The following is a 20669-nucleotide window of genomic DNA, read 5'->3' on the forward strand; positions in this document are numbered from 1 at the left end:
CATTTGCAGTTTTCTTAGATTTTCGTTAGGTTCCTTCTCTTCCATCAGACTATGAGTTACTTGAGTCCGGGGCTTTTGCCTTGCTCCACTTTATATCACTCACCCAGCATGGTAACTAGGGCAAAGGATAGATACAATAGCAAGACCTAAATGTTTTACTTCCTTTAATATGCTTCCTGGTGACAAAAGTAATTAATCACAAGCTGGTAAATTGGATTTTAAGAGACAGTTCTTTTAAGCTTTCAGTAGTGAATGATGAACATTAAAATAATACCTACAAGGAAGGACAGGAAACGTGACTGTGTTCCAGTGCACAGATGCACAATGCCCAGAACAACATGAAACAGTGTGTGGCATTTCTTTGCCTCCTAAAATGCAGACTGTGCTGAAAGAAGTATTCATGACCTAGAACAGAGCTGCTTCAATCATAAGAACAAGCTCAAGCTCTTAGTACAATTTGGCGTCTTAAGTTTACTTCCTTGACTATTTGACTTATGCGTTACAGCTTTTCTCCTGAGCTTCCATAGAGAAGGAACTAGAGAAGTCTATTTAAACTTCTTGGCACAAGATGGTAGTTAATTGTAATGGTTTCTCTGACATCAAGTGTCAGAATAACATTTTCCCCTAGATATAACCTTAACTATGACCTTAGGGTCTCACGGAGTGAGCAACAATTGCATGCTGGAATTTAAGAGCTGCAAGAAGTTTTTCATCCCTCCAAAATATCTATTGAAATGTTATCTATATTAAATCTTCAATTGTTTAGCTTAAAAGTTTAAGAAACAAACCTTTTTAATACCTGGAAAGCACTATTATATAAAGTCCAATTGCAGTATATCTTGTGCTCTGGAAACTATATGGAACTTAGATGGTTTCGAGAAACATAGTTTGAAAACCACTGCAAAGGTCAAGGCTATATCTGCACATTGCATAAAAAACTGAAATATATTTCTAGTTAGTGACTCTCCAGAGAAATTTGAGATCCTTTTCTAAGAGAAGATTTTTTTCTGTTCCTTTGGGCATAAGGAGTCTTCCTGTACCCCACAGAAAATAGACATGGAATAGGTACACCAAAGATTCTTCAATGTGCCTCTACACAACTTCTCACAGGGCAAACTCTGATCTTGGTTACCTCCTGACAATATCCTAATACCCCTCAGATGCAGGAGCTTCAATAAGATTCATATGAGTTTTAAGAGGGGCTCCATAAATAGAAATTAAAGTTTAGACAGCCAAGAGTCTGCTAGCTCTCTGGATGATTCCAGTCCAGCCCCCACACTACCCGCTGCCTGCACCTGATTGGCCTTTTGGATAATTGATCACAGCTGGTGGCTTAATTGGGCTTGTCACAGGAAGGCCAGCTCCTTCTAGACACAAGGTTCCATCCTGCCACTGTGCCCTTGGGGCCAGTAAACTCACTGGGAGGAAATCTGACTCCCACTTCTTTAGTTGAAGAACTTGGGGCATTTCCTAGATGGGGCTCCATGCCAGGGATCTGGCCTCAGCTTGGTGGGCTTGAGAGGAGAATGCAAGGGCCTTTCCTTCTACTCTGAGTCTTCTAGCCTCTCTTCCTAGTTTTGTAAGATTTGCTTTTTGAGGTTGCATGAGGTGGAGGTGGTTTGCTTTAATTCCAGTTCATAGTAAGTCAGTTTAAATTAATAAAAAGTCACAAGTTACAGTGGTTCTCAACCTTCTGGCCCTTTAAATACAGTTCCTCATGTTGTGACCCAACCATAAAATTATTTTCGTTGCTACTTCATAACTGTAATGTTGCTACTGTTATGAATCATAATGTAAATATCTGATATGCAGGATGGTCTTAGGCGACCCCTGTGAAAGGGTCGTTCGACCACCAAAGGGGTCACGACCCACAGGTTGAGAACCACTGCAGAAGTGTATGGTATTAAATTATTTTCTTAAATTCAAGTCATCCCGATAGCAAGGTATCTGTCCCTTTTATCCCATTTGATGAACCATTTATCCATTGTGAAGAGTTAAGAGATGATATCAAACTTTTAGCCCTTCATGACTGAGGCAGAGAGGGGCTGGTCATGACCTAGACTAGAGCAAGGCCATGTCTTGCCAAAGTGGCCATGAGGGCTCTGTGAGGAGCAGAGGGCTGGCCCTGGAAACTAAGTCTTCCTTGTTCATCTCATCAGGACACAATCTGATGGGCATTCTTAAAATATAAACTTAACTATGACCTCAGGGTCTCCTGTAGTGAGCAACAAGTGTATGCTGGAATTTTAGAACTTCAAGAAAGTTTCTCATCCCTCCAAAACATCTATTGAAATGTTATCCAAATTAATCTTCAATTCTTTAAGAGCTTTAGCCCATTTCATCCTTCTAGTAACTGTAAAAAAGACACTGCTTCCTTGAAGATGAGAAAGCAGATACGAGGGTTGGAAATGGAAATAGTTAATGAAAAAGTTATCTAAGTTGGCAGGGCAGGACCCAGAGAAATTAGGCATGTCAGAAAACTACCATAAGAGGCAAAACTAGGTAAATTAGTGTTACTGCATTGTGAATCCATGGGGCAGGGCTGAGTCCTCATCTTCCTTGATAGTTATGTCAAGTTAGAAGGAAATATGGTCAGTTTCAAACTCAAATAGAATCTGCTATCAAGAAATCAAATATGTGTATCTAAAGCTCAGAAAGGGGTTCTGAGCTGACAGGGAGATTGGACAATCATCAGTCCATTGGCAGTAGTTAAGTACATGAACATTGATGAGGTCAACCAATGACCAACTGGTAAAGGAGCTTTGGTGCCAGACTCTTTGGAAGAATTGACAGAGACAAATGAGCTCTCATAGAAACATACTCTCTGTGCCTCTCTGTCTCTTACACACACACACACGCAAATAGTATGACTTTCAATGACAAATTAACTCCGTAGAAGCACATTGAAGCAAAATAAAACAAAAATATTTATGGGAATAAAAAAATAAACAAACTGAAAGTTCAGCAACTCCATCCGGAAGTCAAACTAACTGTGGTGGAGACATTTGTTGCTGACACACTGCAATACTTCCAGGCTGACAAAACCCTGATTTTGTGTACTCTTTTCTGAGTGGTCAGTCATCTCCTTCAAGAAAGGTGGACCCCACCCCATGATCATGAGATTCTCATCTCATACCCCAATAAATGGGTAAACATGAACACCTGATATTATTCTGGCCAATGTGACGAGAGAAAACATGGCAAAGTTTTTTTAAAAGAATAGTTTATTGATTTTGAGAGAAAGAGGAAGGGAAAAGAGAGAAACATCAATATGAGATGGCTGCCTCCTACCTCTTGCACACCCTAACTGGGGATCGAGCCCACAATCCAGGCATGTGCCCTGACCAGGAATCAAACCAGCAACCTCTGGGTGAACAGGGCATCATCCAACCAACTGAGCCACAAGTTGGGACTGGGAAAGCTTTATACCTGTTCTTTAAAAGGAATATGTGGTGGGGAGAGGTATTTCCTTTTCGGACAATATCTCTCAACGTTGTCCTGTCCTGTCTGTGTGTGACTCCTAAGCATTGTGTGGCCTTGAGAAGAGAAGGCCAAGGACAAAAGCCAATTCGCTGAGGATGACTTTTCTTCAAACGCTGGTGTTCCAAAGAGGGAAGGGAACTTGATTGTTGGTGCTGTCAACAAGCCACTGAACTACCACCCAGAAAACCTCCATCATGACACCATGTTACAGAAAATGATAAATGTCTTTATTGTTTAAGCTCCTTTTTGCTTGGCTTTCTGTTACTTGCAAGCTAGATGTATCCTAACTAATACATTAACAAACCCACAGTGGAAAAACTTATGGGTGACTTAATAATAAATCTAGTATAGCCCTTACTAATTGTCAGGCATGGTTCTACAAGAGCTTTAGCCCATTTCATCCTTCTAGCAACTCTAAAACAAAAAGGAACTCTTGGCCTCCCAAGCAAAACTTCAACAAGCTTTGTCCATACTACCGTTTTCTTCATTTCCTAGGAGAACTTAATTACAGAGAGGTAAAATCACTTGTTCAAGGTTACAGAACTAACTGGTGGTAGAACTCTTATTATAAAGTCAGACAGTCTGGTCCCCAAATCCAAGTTTTCAACCAGGATGTTAGAGTGCTTCTCAGATAAGCAAATAGGAGCTGGGCTACTCCTATTCAAAGTCAGTTACTGGAACCATTAAGAACAGCAAAGGAGAAGTCAGACCAACCAAGTTTTCACTTCCTTTTCAGCTAAATTCTTTCCACGCACTCTCCCCAACATCACCCAAGTTCCTTACTATCTCTCCACTCTGCCCCCCAAGCAAAATATTTGCTCAGATCCTGCTTCAGCCTAAAGCTGACTCAATAACAGGAGTTTGGATATTAACACCAATCAGAGCCTTTCACCTCCCTTAAATTTTATACATCAACCTGCCTGAACTTAGCTGGTAAACAGTTCATCAAAGTCAGAGTTATTGAGAGCTGAGATTACACAGAAGCAAGCAATCTCTCTCCCCCCAGCAGAGCTATATGGTCAATGAGAGAAAATAAGGAACTAAACTAGGATGATCATGAAACTAGGGATATAAGATACGGAGTATGTGTTTGCTTCTTGGAAGGGCACTTGGGGGAAGCGGAGGGTAGGGTACTGTAGACAACCAGCCAAGGAAGACTCAGTTTCCACGCTCGGTCTGCTTTATGCTGTTCCATGCTCAGAATTGTTTGCCGTATGTATGCATTACCTATTCAAAAGCACTTACAAACATTTAAAACTCAATAAAATATGACAAATGTGTTCTAAAAGTATAGACCAAGTTCTTTGAAGAGCACAAAAGGTAAACAATAAAATAAAAAAGCATGAGAAATGTATGCGTTTGCTAGGGATACTGCTAAAGTACCACAAGCTGAGTGGCTGAAACAACAAAAATGTATTGTCTCGGCCTGGAGGTCAGAAGCCGAAGATCAAGTTGTCTGCAGGCCCATACTCCTTCTGAGAACATTAGGGAAGGATCCATACTCCTAGGAAGACCCCTGTCCTAGCTTCTGGGGGCCTGAGGTGTCCTTGGCATGTAGAAAGCCACTCACTCTCCCTGTCTACCTTCATACCATCTTCCCTCTATGTGTGTGTCTCTGTGTCCAAATTGCCTATTTATAAGGACATCAGTCTTATTGGATTAGGGCTCACTCTTATGACCTGATTTTAATGTGATTGCCTCTGTTGGGATCCTATCTACAAATAAGGTTACATCTGAGGTACCTGGGGTTAATGCTTCAACATATGAATCTGGGGAGTTGGGGGGCACAATTCAACCCATAACAGAAAAGTATAGAAATGATTTCTGGAGAAAATCTATTCCTTGAAACAGTACTGACAGGAGACCATTTTAAGGCTTCTTTTCTCAGAACAATACTTTTTCTCAAGTCCTCATAATAGGCCTCCCCTGGACATTTTAATTCAGTGGGATGAGACCACATAAACTCGGTTTTGAGGGGCATAACTTGGAAAACGGTATATGTAATACACGACGGGCGCATGTTGAATCAGGGAGCCTGGTATCTCAGTAACAGGCCATTTGTAATGCAGTGCACCCAGCTCTGGCTCCCTTCCCCCTGTAACTGCAAAATCACTTGAACACTTACAGGCAATTTCCATTCTTATGCTCCTGATATTGCATTTGTGGAAACATAAGGAGTCCCTGGTGGCTGATTCAACATGTACCAATTTCTAGAGTTTTACTTTATAACCAAATAACATATCCCGCTGAAAGAGTGATGCCTCGTGCAGAGACAGGGTAATTTAAAAATCACGTTTAAGTTATGCTTACAATAAAAATTTAAGATAAAGTAATGTTTTCTTTCTGGTTGATGTTACGAGCATCATTTGTAGGTTGGAATGCTAAAAAATGCAAAAAGCTAGAGGAGAATCATGGAATTGTTGTACATCCATTTGGGCAGTGGTGGGTATACAGTACAGGTAGCAGGATTTTGCAATAGTAAGCCATCTGATCAGAAGTTAATATGAAAAAGGCAATTTGAACTTTTAAAAATAACAGGTATTGTGATGTATCATTAAAATTAATATGTAATTTAAAATGAATATATAATATAAATTAAAATTAATAACTATTCCAAACATGGATATCAGTAAAAATAAGAAAAATGCAAATCAATCAAGAATTCCATTAATCATTGTTTTCATTAAGTTGATTTTGTTACATAAGAATTTAGTAATGTGGCACTTCAAATAAGCATGGGAAAAATAGATTATTGGACCCCCTTCTTCAAAGTATAAATGAAGATAAATACCAGATATATTAATTTTATAAAATTTTTGGAAGTAAAAAAAATCTGAGTCCATTAAGAAAATTAATCTACAAATGAAAGTATATAAAAATTTAAAACTTTTCCATGATAATGAGTTATAAAAATTAAAAGACAAAGAACAAACTAGTAAAAATACTTACAACACATAAGGAAATAGTAAATTTTAAAAAATAAGCACTCCAACAGAAAAATAAATGAAGGGCAATGTGCAAACAAAGAAATGCTAATTATATGAATAAATAAATGAAACAAAGTTCAACTGCAACACTAATCAAGAAAAATGCAGCCTGGCCTGAGCAGTGGTTACAATGTCCACCCATGCATGGAAGGTTCATGAGTTCGATTCCTAGTCAAGAGTATGTACCTGGGTTGCAGGTTCGATCTCTTGCCCAGGTTGGGGTGCATGCAGGAGGCAACCAATCAATGTCTCTCTCACATTGATGTTTCTCTCTCTTTCTCTCCCTGCCTCCTACCCTCCCTTCCACTCTCGAAAAAATCAATGAAAAAAATATCTCAGGTGAGGATTAACAAAACAAAAAAAAAGAAAAAAGTGCAAATAAGATAATTTTTTTTGACTTGACTAAGCATGGTAATCCCAACATTGGTCATAGTACAGAAGGTATGTAAAACTGGTACATTTCTATGGGCCAACCTGACAATCGAAATTTATGATGTCTTAGAATTTGATGTGTCCTAAGTTTATCTAGAAGGAAGCATCGTGGATATATGCTGTAGCACATGTGTCAGTGCCTTTACTATCCCTTATGTGCCTGCAACCTGGCTTCTCTTTCCTCTCATGTAAAATGAGAGTGACAATAGTATCTCATAGGGTTGCTGTGAGGATTAAATGAGATAGTTCCTGTAAAGTGCTTGTCCTGATGCCTGGCACACAGTTATAATAGTCATCATTATCATTATTAATATTAAAATATAAAGTTTAAAATACAAGCTTATAAAAACATAAAATTTATAAGAATATAAAAAACTCTCACATATATTTATAGAAGCATAGAAAAATGGAAAATATATACAAGAAATATTAACTGTACATGTCTGTGTGCTAATATTAACTGTACATGTCTGGTGCATTTTTGCTATGTGTTTTTCTATATTTTCCTAATTATTTCTTTTGTATGCATGTGACAAGTTACTTTTAATGAATTTCATGAATAACTGTAGCCAAATTTCTTCACACAAAAACATAGTTTTTGGTCTAGGGCTAGTCAGTCCTTGCTAATGAATTCAGGGAGAATGCTACTATTCAACCAACTCAATCTTCTTGAGGACTGTGGGTGCGGTGCGTTCAATCGGAAACCACTGGCACTAGGTTTCTCTTACTGATGATGGGTCTCAGTGCCAGTGAAATAAAATGCATTGTCACAGAGCCACGCAAACACAAACATTGCCTAAAGACTGAGCAGGAGCAGCGAGAACGTGTCACTGCTATGACAGATGACCACTCAGGAACCTTCCATGTGTAAGCGTCAAAAGCAAAGACACTTAAAGCATGGCTCACAGTATCAAAACGAGTGAAATGCTTCTGAGAGAGTGATATCATTTCCTCACATAGTTCCGCACTTATTTAGAATTTCAGGCTCCATTCTGTTCAGGCCAGGTCATGATGGAAAATAAGTCCAGCTTCTCTTTGGGGTCTAACACATTGATCCTCTCGGAGTACCCATTCATTTCCAGGAGCCTTTGATCTAAATTTGGTAAATACCTTCTACAATTTTCTGCTATTCAGTTATCTAATCAGTTAAAATAATCTTTCAAGTGGCTTTCCACTTCTTCCAAATAACCCCACAGACTGTCAAGGGCATCAGAACAAAGAAAATCCACAATTTTTTTTTCTTTTTATCACTTTCAGCATTGACTCATGCAGTGGATTAACTTGAAAGTGTTACAGTCTAGATTCTGATAAATCATATAACAAAAGAAGAAAGCAACAAACTTCTCTTTGGATTTGAAACAAAAACGTAATTCCTTTTTCATTACAGGTATCCTATCTACAGCAAATGAATACCACTTTTCTTCGGGTTTACAGCACACTTTTGGACTATTTCACTGGTAGCAAATGGTAAACCTATGCTCATTTAATAAGATTTTTTTTTTCTTGTGAAAAGTCTCAGCTAGGCCAGGACCTTTGCAGGTTAGCCACTCAGATAACTTGTTCAATGCCCCTATGTGGGCAAGAGTTTGAGAAAAGGTTGAAGATTAAGAAAGAAAGTAAAATATAGTATGTGTTGAGTGTGATGAGGAGCCTGGAGGTAGGGACCAAGAAGCAGAAGATCGAGACCCTATGCTGAACATGCCACCAAATAGATAATGAGACCCTGACACTAATGACTCTTCTGACTTCAGCTATAGAGTCTCTAACATCAGCGTCTATAAGCGATGATCCTCTTATGCCTCAGCTCTAAAACTATGATTCTTTATCAGGACATAAACAACATGGAGTTTATAGAAGAAAGCAGGAGAATGAATACATCTGTCAAACACCAACAAAATGGACTAGAAGGGAGGAATAAAGCTAAAATGAATTGAGTTGACTGGTTCTATGTGCACACTCCATTCGCAGCATTCCTTCACAGTCCTCCCACCAACCTCAGGAGACAGATCAACCATCCATTCATTCAACTATGAAACATCTGCGATGAGTAAGGCTGTGTACAAGGAGCTTGGGATGCCACAGCAAACAAAATGCACACTCCTTACCCCCGTGGAGCTTCTATTCCAGCAGTGGAGACAGATTACCAGAAAATTATTACATTATGATCCTCTTATATGTAGAGGAGGAGTAGGACAGGGTGATTTGAGTAGGCGACCATGTAATGGATGCCTTACACAATATGGAGATCATGTCAGGAAAGCTTCTTTTTTTTTTTTTTTTTAAGAAAATCATATTTACAACTAGGTATTCAGCATGAATAAGAATTGGCTAAGCAAGCAGATGAAATGACATGCGTAAGGACCCAACGCAGAAAGGAACAGGGTAAGTCCAAAAGGCATTGTAATCCTCACACAACAGGCAAGGCCTAGATATGTATGCATTTGTCTCTTAAGTCACTTACTTGCTGGCTGCTGGAGGGTGAGGTTTAATATGAGGCCTATTTGAGCTCAGGGAGTCTTACGTTTCCTGACACAGTGTGCCTGGCTCCTATTTGATGACTCCATCTGCATCTTGCTGGAATCACGGTTATGAGGTAGCCCCCAAATGCACACCGTGTGAGTCTCCCACCTGCTTGAAGGAGATCGGTTGGTAATCACCCTCCACATGCATCCTTGAAGGGTTCACCCACGAGTGAGCAAGTTCATCTGCTGGGGATCCACAGCAGGAAGGACTGGAAAGAGGTAGAGAAAGGGCTTTATCTTCCTCGTCCCTACAAAGATAAAGTATGCCCGCATTTTGCAAAAGATCACCATTTTGACTTATTTACCATCTTCAAAGTTTCTAATTACCACCTCACAACACTTGTAACCAACTCTCAATGCATGAAGTTGATTATAGTTATTATTCAGCTGAAAGTTAAGAAATTGCTCACAAGAAACCTGCATCCTGTCATGTACCAAAGCCACACATATTTGTCCCAGTTCTTTCTCTCAGAGTGCACATGAACATTTATCCATATCAGGGGGGCTTTTCAGCATTTCAATGGCCTAGTGGGTCGCTCTTTTGAGCCCAGAAGGCAATTACTAAAAGTTAAGGTAAGTGGGGAAGGGAACAGAAAACATGATTGTCAGTCCAAACAAGTGAGGTCCAGGGGACAGCTTAAGTTGTGCATGAAGTATAATCTTTTTGCTTTGGCAAGAAAGTGAGGTGACCAGTAATTAGCCATTCAAGTCAGACCCTAAGCAACATGACTAGGATGGAAAGTAGGCGGTTGACGGGCCCACAGTTTCTGGCATTTGTGAGCTTTGTAGGCAGGAACTCATCTTGAGCCCAATAAAATGATTTGATACAGTGAAGTTGTTTGTTGGTTTGTTTTTGAATATGTTGCATTTTTATTTTTTTCTCCCAAAATATTGGCAGAGATAGATTAGTGACCTAGCTAAATGATCCATGACAAGGCCTCAGAAAGACTGAGAAACTGGTGTCATTTTCTTCTGTAGCTTCTTACTCCTGCCTCACCTCCTGCCCACCTTTCCTCCCTCCTTTGCTCAGCCCTTGGGGCACATCCATCCCAAACTGGCAGAGATGGATTCGGAGCAGTTGTCAGGGAGCCCTTTCTGCCAGCAAGGCACTCAACAAATATTCAAAGTAGATGTAATTCTCTGTCTATAAATTCATGTATTCAAGAAACAGGAATTTTTTTAGATTTCCTTACATCAAAATAAATTTGGATTCTGAGTAACCAGCCCACCTCGCTGGCAGGAAATTTAACCCAGCCATGCGTGGGCTGCTCCCATGCCCCACACAACAGGATTCTACAAAAGCCTGGGTCTAACAGAGTTCAGGGCCTTATAAGGGGCAGAGGCTTTGGGGGACTCCTCCAGGATTTTGTCATCTGAGATAGCAATTGTCCCAGTGTATGTGGCCCATTCAGGTCCCACCTCTGCTGCTTCCAGGCCTCATGTGAGATAGGAATCTTTGGTGAAGTAGATGCTCCTGGGCCGAGTGCCCCCCCCACCCCACCCCCCCACCCCCCCACCCCCCACCCCCCGCCCTCCAAGGGCTACAGTTACAGATTGGTACCTGGAACTACTACTCACAGGAGCCACAGGGTCCCTCCAAGCTTAGAAAGGCAGCTTTTTTCTTTCCTCTTCCTTTCAAAAGCAGGCTTTCTCCTTTCTTGCCTTAAGCAAGAAGTAACAAGCCAGACTACCTGTTTGAAATGAAAAGAAAGTAAAAAAATGTATGGAAAACACACACACACACACACACACACACAACTGAATTCACTAGTGTCAGCTTTCCATCTGTGTGTGTGTGTTGGGGGGATGGGTTGTAACATCTAACTGCATATCAGGGAGGATCTCATATACTTAAAATCCTGGTGGTCAGTGCGCTCCCACAGCCAACCTTCCCCGGCTGGCCAACCTCCCACGGTCCCTCTCCCCTGCTGGCCAACCTCTCGTGGTTCCTTCCCCCCGGGCCAGTAGGCCCTGATTGCCCAATCAGGGCTACCCCAGAACCAGGGGTGGGTGGCGGTGGATGCAGCCCCTTTCCCAGGGGGACCAAGAGCTGGTTTCCTCCTCAGGGCTGGCAGCCAACCTCCCATTCCCTGTTGCTCCCCCCAGCTGGCAGGCCCCGTCTGCCCGCTGCAGTGGCGGCATGGCAGAGAAGGAAGGAGGAGGGGGGAGGTGGGGAACTGTGTGGTGGTGAAGTGCCAATGATAGTGGCATCAGCATCTGGCATCTGTTCCTTCTGTGCCCAGCATGGTGACTGTCGTCTCCTCTCCCGGCCTCACCTGGGGCCTTTGGGCCCTGGGCTGGGACAGGGAACTGGAAGTGGGTGGTGGTGGGCACAGCCCCTTTTCCAGGGGGGCTGAGAGCCAGCTCCCTCCTCAGGGTTGGTGGCCAATCTCCTCCCATCCCTCCCCCTGGCCGGCAGGCCCCAATTGGCCCACTGCCCGCCCGCCACGGTGGCGGCACAGAGGCAAGGGAAGGAGAGGGGGGAAATGCGGAACCACTCAGTTGTAGGGTGCCGATGATGGCTGTGTCAGCATCTGGTATCCATTCCTTCCGCGCCCGGCCTGGTGACCGTCGCCTCCTCTCTGGCCTGGCCCTGACTGGCCTGGCCCCAATAGGCCCTGATCACTGGCCAGGCCTAGGGACCCCACTCATGCACAGATTTTGTGCACCAGGCCTCTAGTCTATATATATATGCATGCCTAAGTGACCGTTTGACCACTCGACCGTTCGACCAGTAGCTCTGACATGCACTGACCACCAGAGGACAGATGCTCAATGCACGGGCATGGAAACATGGAACAGACTGATGAATCTCAGAGGAAAGAGGGAAGGGGATCCCTCTCCTGTCCTGTGAGGATCGGGTCAAAACCAGCAGTCCGACATCCCCTGAGGGGTCCCGGATTGCAAGAGGGTGCAGGCCAGGCCAAGGGACCCCACCGGTGCACGAATCCATGCACTAGGCCTCTAGTGTTTCAATAAGTTATCTTACTGAGCAGTTACACTGTGTTTACTGGGATGGAATAGGATGGAATGGGATGGGATGGGATGGGATTTTATGAATCCTTGTATGCCAAAGAGAAAAGCTTGGAGTGGATCTGTGCTATAAGAAATTATTTGGTCTTATCTCTTGCTCCTGGCATGGAGTTCCTAAACCCCTAGAAATTTCCTAAGTGATATGAGTGTCTTTTGAAATTCATATGATCTCTTTTCAGCGCCTGGGAGTTTATGTTAATAAGGTGATTTAGGACTGGGGCCCTTGACAGCCTCAGGGCAGAGCTGGTCACCAGAAAGACCAAATGAGGGCTGGAGATAGAACTCTATAAACTCTTGAAAATGGAGATTTGATGAGTTTCCAGGTTGGTGAATACTTGGAGGTGTTAGGAGGGTGGCACACCTGGAGAGGGCATGAACTGTCCAAGCTCCTTCCCCCCATACCTTGCCCTATGCATCTCCCACATCTGGCTGTTCTTAAGTTGTGATTTTTAAAATATAATGAATAAGTAAATGTTTCCTGAATTCTGTGAGCAAATTATCAAACCAGAGGATGGGGTCATGGGAGCCCTTGGTGAGCTGTTTACTCAAAATCCAATCAGAAGTATAGGTGACAACCTCAACTTGCGATTGGCATCTGAAGTGAGGGTAGCCCTGTGGGACTGAGTCATGAACCTGTGGGATCTGATGCCATCTCCAGCTAGTCAGAATTGAGTTAAATATATAGGATACCCAGTCAGTGTCTGACAAGAATTGGAGAATTATTTAGTGTGGTTTTGAAAAACACCCACACATTTGGTGACCAGAAGTAAAATGTTCTCCTTGCAGTGGGTAAAGGAGAAACAGAAAAGCTTTTTCTCACAGGATGGTAAAGAGAGCCAGGCAGGGCATCATACTCAAGTCCTTCTCTGAAGAGGGGAATGGAGTTTCCTCATCTGTGTCATAATAGTGTTCAGAGATCTCTCTTCAGACATGATCTTTCTTTCTTAGGAGACCAACACATGATACAGCTGCCCTGGCTGCTGCGTTCCTCTTTGCCTTTGGCTGGGGATGGGGGCAGCCCTGAAATCCCAGGAACACCCCCTGGAAAACTGAGAGTCTCAGAAACTCCACCAGCTCTCCACTGCTGGGTTTGTGGCCCACATGTATCAGAATGATTCTCTAGAAGCTAGAAGCTAGTTAACTGACTATTCTATTAACTAGAAGCTTCTATTAACTAGAAGCTAGTTAAACTGACTTTTGAGGAATCCCATCTTCCACAGTGGAAAAGCGTATCTGCCTTTGTGGCCCACTCTATCATACTTCTGGAAGAGTCAACTCTAGAAGGTTCTGTTAGTTGTGCAGACGTGATTGTGTCTTTGGAAGATAGCATGGGTCTCTCCAGAGTGAAAGAGATATTTGAGTGTGAACTTAGAGGCACAGGGAAACCTTTGGATGACAGAGAAGACTTGAAGACGACTTGAATCATGTAACTTTGAGTTTTGAATATGAAATTGAAAGACTTTCGGTGGGGCATGGCCTCACTTTGTCACAAGTTCCACCATTCCTGATTGCGTTACACCTGTCTGGACTCACACCATTTATGGTGACTACCTGGCCTGTTAAAATCTGAGTTCATGGACCCTTGGCCTCCATGTAAAGCCAGCACTGCCTCTGGATTTATCTAAGTCAATCAGAATCCTCCCCATACAGCCCATGTTCTCTTTTGACCATTCAGCCTTCTCTGATTTGTACTCTTTTCTCCCACCCACAACACCAAAATTAATCTCTCTTGTCCCTGTTAGGTTTATTTGTACCTCTCTTAGTGCATAATACAGCCTGCCTCATATTACCATTATATATATATATATATATATATATATATATATATATATATATATATGTGTGTGTGTGTGTGTGTGTGTGTGTGTACCTATTATTCATTAAACCATATCTCTACAGAGACTTGGACAATGCCATATCTTCATAAAGTGCCCAATAATTATTCTCTGACTTAAGTTCAGCTCAGATCAGCTCTATCCACCATGGCGTCCAGAAGAACATAACCATTGTCACAGCCTCCAACACCATTACTGCCTGCCTCCATTGATATACCCATCCAGCCCCCTCAAGAGCTGTTTAAGTGCAGGGAAGAGAACAAGACCAGGGATCACATGATATTTGGTTAAGCAGAGCATCACATGTGAAGACAAAGGTAAAAAATATAATCGACTCTCATTTTTAAAAGAGAAATGGGCTTCCTCCTTGCTGACATTGGATTGGGAGGAGGGAAATGTGAGAATGAGTGTTTACATAAAGAAAACAATTGCTTGCTCCTCCCCTTCCAGTCTCTATGGGCTCTGATGGGCTGCTGGTTAATGTAACAAGGCCAAATCCACTCTCCCAGATGGATGGCTCTACCCCCATCCCAGATCACCTCTCCAGCTATGAAAAGGGAAGAAGGATATTACCACCATGAATGAAGGTAGTGTGTAGAATGAGTAGATCATAGCAAAACCACAAACAATGCTATGCTACACTCATTTAAATAAAGAAAGCTGAGCCCTGGTCCTGTTGGCTCTTTTGGTTGGAGCATCATACTGTAGAGCAGTGGTTCTCAACCTTCCTAATGCCGTGACCCTTTAATACAGTTCCTCATGTTGTGGTGACCCCCAACCATGAAATTATTTTCGTTGCTACTTCATAACTGTAATTTTGCTACTGTTATGAATCGTAATATAAATATCTGATATGCAGGATGTATTTTCATTGTTACAAATTGAACATAATTAAAGCATAGTGATTAATCACAAAAACAATATGTAATTATATATGTGTTTTCCGATGGTCTTAGGCGACCCCTGTGAAAGGGTCGTTCGACCCCCAAAGGGGTCGTGACCCACACGTTGAGAACCACTGCCGTAGAGCAAAAAAGAAAAAAGAAAGAAAGGTTGCTGATTCCATTCCCAGTCAGGGCACATACCTAGGTTTCAGGGTCAGGGCACAAATGGGAGGCAACCAATGGATATTTCTCTCTCTCAAATCAGTGAACATACCTTGACTTGAGGATAAAAAAATTAAATGAATGAATGAATGAATGAATGAATAAATAAATAAATAAATAAATAAATAAATAAATAAATAAATAAATAGAAAGCTGACATTTTCTTAGGCTAGAAACAAGTCACATTAATGTCTAATTGCAATAAGGACCATATCACTTTGACTTTTTGTTCAGTTCAAATTTTTGTTACCCCCATATTAAAAACCATACACTACTCTGCATTTTTGTAAATATTTTAATTGGTGCATTTTAGTCTGGATGTGTATACATTCTGTTGCCTCCCATCTGGGTGTAATTTTCCATACTCTCCCCTGATGATCTGCATTTTCTCCTTCAAGTCCCTCCTCTAAACCCACTTCTGTGGATCTTGCCTTCACATTATGCCATTAAAAGCTCCAGCTGGAAGGAAGTGCCTCTGAATGGAGTCCAAGAGAAGAAACAAAGAAGATGGAAACCAGATGCCACTTAAGTCATCCCCGTGTGAGTCATCATTTTCTCCTGGAAAGTGTCTATCTCAATGCTGTGCATCTCTTCAGTGTGAAGCCTACTACACAGAAACCCTCCCTCGTGCTGTGTGTTAGCCAACCTTAGGAGACCTGTATATTTCAAATACTCTTGGCATACAGTAAATGTATACATTACATTGTGCCAGCAATAACAGATAAATATTTATTAGTTAGGTTTTAAATCCAACATAAGACAGTCATTTCTTTCATGGGTCATTTACGCCCTCATATTACAGGCCCCTTGCTACCATTCCTCACCAACTACTTTTAGGATTTGAAGTGAATGTTTTAGTTTAACAAATGCTTATTGTTTAGAATTGTTCAGGTTAAAAACAAATAACAACAAAAACAACAAAACCCCCCTTTAACCTGCAGAAGTTAGAAGCAGTTGATTTTCATGTATACCTTCTTTCTTTAAATGCCAGCTTAGTATGATTTCTGTGTAACGGATCATATCATACCCAAAGTTGAAATTTGAAGCATTTACTCATTCAGGTAGTAAACAAACAAATAAAAAACCTAGTAAATGTTTTGTTTTGTTTTTAAAGAGAGGAAGACCTTTGTTCTCCCAGACTGACTTTGAGAAACAACTTTCAAAACTCTTCTAGAATAGTATTCAATTAATCCAGTAGAAAAAATGTAATTAGCATTCAATTTTGTTTAAAATTTATATATGTGTGTGTGTGTATATATATATTACATATATATAAAGTGTATATAATATTATATATGTATATGTTTGTGTGTTCAAGACTGAGCACATGTATTTATCTACACCTCCTTTCAAATTTTTGCTGAACTGCAAGTAAAGGGAATAAATTGGTAAGCAAACTGAAGATAAAAAGAAGACTGTCAGCAGAGATTTTGATAATTTTCTGGAAGATGGACAGGAAGTGAATAGTGTTGATGGATGAAGCAGAGCAGAGGAAGCAACATCCCAGATATACTCAGGAGAAGGCCATAAAAGGGTGAAAATGCTCCTTTCAAGAAAGCCTTGGGGAATCTCCACACTGGGCATTTAACACATTCAGATCTCAGGCCTGGAAGAGGAGCCAATTGTCCAGAGAATAACTATACCATTTGGTCTTCCTCATTCTTCTCCACCTTTCCCAGTCATGCAGATGAGCCAGCAAGAGAAGATTCAGAAACCTTCATCCCATCCTTGAGATCTGCTCTATTAAGAAAATAAGATTGCTTCCTAGGCTGAACTAACTCTCTTTGTGTGGGATTTGGTATTCTACAGTGAAGCCTTCTGTTGTTGGTGTTTTGAGAGGGAAATGACACCATTGGCATGATTCCCTATGCTAGCACCCTGAAAGGAAGCTTGTCAGTTGACATGTCCCACCCATGCACACAGCCAGTCCCCACCTTCAGAGAGATATGCCGACAGGGGCAACATACCTATCCATTGGCAGAGAACTGTACCACCCACACCCAGTCTCTAGAAGTTACCTAGTTCTCCCTTCATAAATATTAAAAAGCAACTTAAATGATCAAATTGACATAAGTGGGAAATGTGGAGTGAAAGAGAATTCTTGTCCATTTGATGTCAAGGGATACTGTCTAAAACCAAAGACTCAAGAAATAGAAGTTTAGGTATATTGTTTAAAGTTCTAATCATCATCATGGTTTGCCATCTCATAACCATTTCCAGTTCATGTGGCCAGTACAACTCTGATCTTGGTTTGGAGTAACCATTTCTCGTCCTCTCTCAGTCCACATGCTTTGGGTGAATCTGAATGCCAGCTCTGCCCCCAGGATAGAAATGGGACCTAGATTAAGGCCAAAGTGGGTACTCCAGGCCCTTTGCCACAATCACTGGTTTTGAAATGAGCAAGTCAAGCTCATCTGCTTAGAAATAGTCTCTCCCTCCTTCTGCTGAGCTACCATAGCCCAGAGTTGTGAGTGGTACAAAACTTAGATCAGCAGAACCACCCAGTCAAGCCCAACCTAGATCAGCTGACCTTAGCCAACTCACAGATACATACGTTAACTAAAAGCTTGCATTGTATATCACTGCACACGACTGAGGTCGTGTGTTTAACCCAGCATTATCATGGCCACAGTTAGGTAATACAACAATACAGATGCATGCATCCTTTTCTGCTGGACTGGAATCTAAGAGGATACAAAGCTATAGCTCCTGTGTCTGTGGCCAGCACATAGAATTTAAGGATGAAGCCTATTTATAGACTATGCTGAAATCAAGTCCTGCTCATATTGTTTGAGCTCTGAATTTAGCCTTCCTAACTAATGTCAGTTCTGCTTATAGTTTTCTTATTTTCATGAGCCAATAAATTATCTTTTTATTGTTCAAATCTTAACTGATACCAGTGGAGGAACTAAAATAATTAACAAAAATTAGGAGGAAAAAAGGTCGTGGGGGAAGAGCACACAAACTAAGTCTTTGTCTTGCATAGTCAATCCAAGATTCAAGAAAGTAAATCAAGAATATAAATGTAAGCAGATTTTTTTTGGACTTAGGAGAGATGAAGATGAGAAAGAAATGAAAAGAGAAATAAACAAAATTAGTTACCTGTGGTTACTGGATAACCACAAAATGGTGCCCATTTTTAAATTTTATATAGATCTGTGCTGTCCAATGCACAGCCACTAGCTACGGGTGGCTATTCAAATTTAAATTAATTAAAAGTAAATATATTTAAAATTCAGTTCCTCGCTCGGCCAGCGTGGCTCAGTGGTTGAGCATCGACCTATGAACCAGAAGGTCATGGTTCGGTTCCTGGTCAGGGCACATACCTGGATTGCATGCTTGATCCCCGGTGGGGGATATGCAGGAGGCAGCCAATCAATGATTCTCTCTCATCATTGATGTTTCTATCTCTCACTCCCTCTCCCTTCTTCTCTGAAATAAATAAAAATATACTTTAAAAAATAAAAATAAAATTCAGTTCCTCATCCACAGTAGTGGCATTTTTAGTGTTCCTTAGCTACATGTGGTTAGTGCATATGCAGAATATTTCCATCATTGCAGAAAGTTCAATTGGACAATACTTCAGTAGAAGTGTCGAGTCACTGTGTAAAGCCAATCAAATAACAGACATTTAAATATATCACTCAAAACTATCAGAGAGGTTTAAGGGTACAGGTCCCGGAAAAAAATTGCTTGGGTTCAAATACCAGCTCTGATACTTACAAATTATAGAACCCTTGGCAAGGCATTGATCTTTTTATGCTTTAACTCTCTTACCTGCAAATGGCAAAATACACAAGCCTTCTCTCACAGCATTGTTGTGAGAATTAAATAAGCTAATATACATAAATTATTATATATTTTGTGCTTCTAAGAGTGCCTAGCATTTGGTAAGCATTTAATAATTTATTATATTTTATTGTTTATCCTCTGTAAGTTAGATTTTGTTTTACTGTATGAATCTATTTTAAATAAACTATATGTATATGTGAGATATATCTATATGTAATATTTAATATTTTACATGTGACATGTATGTACACACACATAGCTTCGGTTCATGGGATATAAATGTTTTCATTTTCTTCCTTATACATTTCTAAATTTTCCAAAATTTTACACCAATCATGTATTATCTTTCTCATCAGATGAAACAAAGTTTTTCTTTTGAAAGACACCAACATATTTTGAGATGAGTAACGTGCTGCATCTGGATTGTTTGCTTTTGCTGATTCGGTCTACAGGGGCCCATTATATAATCTTCCTCATTAGTCAGCTGGGGCTCCGTGACCTCTTTCATGGGCTATTACAAAATCCTCCTGGCTGGTCCCTCCCTGTCCAGCTCTGCTCCAGTCTCCACAGTGCTGTCAGAGTGATCCTTCCACAGCACAACCCTATGGCACTCTCCTGCTTAAAAGCTGCCAGTCTTTCCCCATCCTTTACACATTAAGTGCCCAGTCCAAGGCATGGCCCACCAAAGCCCATGCATTCTCATCTTGCCTGCCTTTCCCTTCGGTGATGGTAGGAATCTAGGAAAGCAGACAAGATAAGATTACAGAGACTTTGGTGGGGCATGCGAGTCGCTACCCATAGGTCTTCTACACCTTTCCATCTAGGGAAGTCCCATTCACTCTGCATGACCACGTAACTAACACCTGCCTTCCGTGAAGGTTTTCTAGTCGCCCAAAGTAGAGCTCAGAACTCCCGCTCCAGCTGGCACCTCTGACTCAGAGCCTGTTCTACTGAACAGCAATCACTTGTTTACATTCTTGACTCACCCTCAATTATATTCTCCTTGAGGGTGTGGCACCTTTGCCTTCCTGTGTCCTACCCAGGAAGTGACCTTAAATAGTGCTCAATAAATAGTTGTTGCAAAGATTTAGGCGTAAATTATTTTAAAATAAATTTGATTGACTTACTAAAACAATAAGAGTTCATGGTAGAAAAATTAGAAAGTTCAGATAAATTGAGAGCAGAAAATGTAAAGCACACATAACCCTATCTTGATATACATCCATAGGCTACTTCAGAGGTTCTCAAACTTTCTCAGTTCATGGCACCCTTAATAGTTCAGTAATCTTTTCTGGTACTTTAAACCAATATAAATTAATATTTTGGTTAGGTCCAAACAACCTATTAGTAGTAGTTCACAGTGTCCACAGGTGTCACTGTGTTTTTCTTAAGATTTTTAAATATTCTGGGGGGAGTGGGGGAGAGGGACTGTCAATTCACTGCAGTGCCCAAGGGTACCTTGGCACAAACTTTGAGAAC

At 41.1% G+C, this 20669-nt stretch overlaps 1 protein-coding gene across 1 annotated transcript in view; it reads left to right on the top strand.

The window, feature by feature from the left end:
- RTKN2 (rhotekin 2) overlaps positions 1-20669 on the top strand; it is a 484906-nt gene that overhangs the window by 265891 nt on the left and 198346 nt on the right. The window lies entirely within an intron of this gene.

This window comes from Myotis nattereri, assembly GCF_964212035.1.
Source record: "Myotis nattereri genome assembly, chromosome: 13".
Classification (NCBI taxonomy): Eukaryota; Metazoa; Chordata; class Mammalia; order Chiroptera; family Vespertilionidae; genus Myotis; species Myotis nattereri.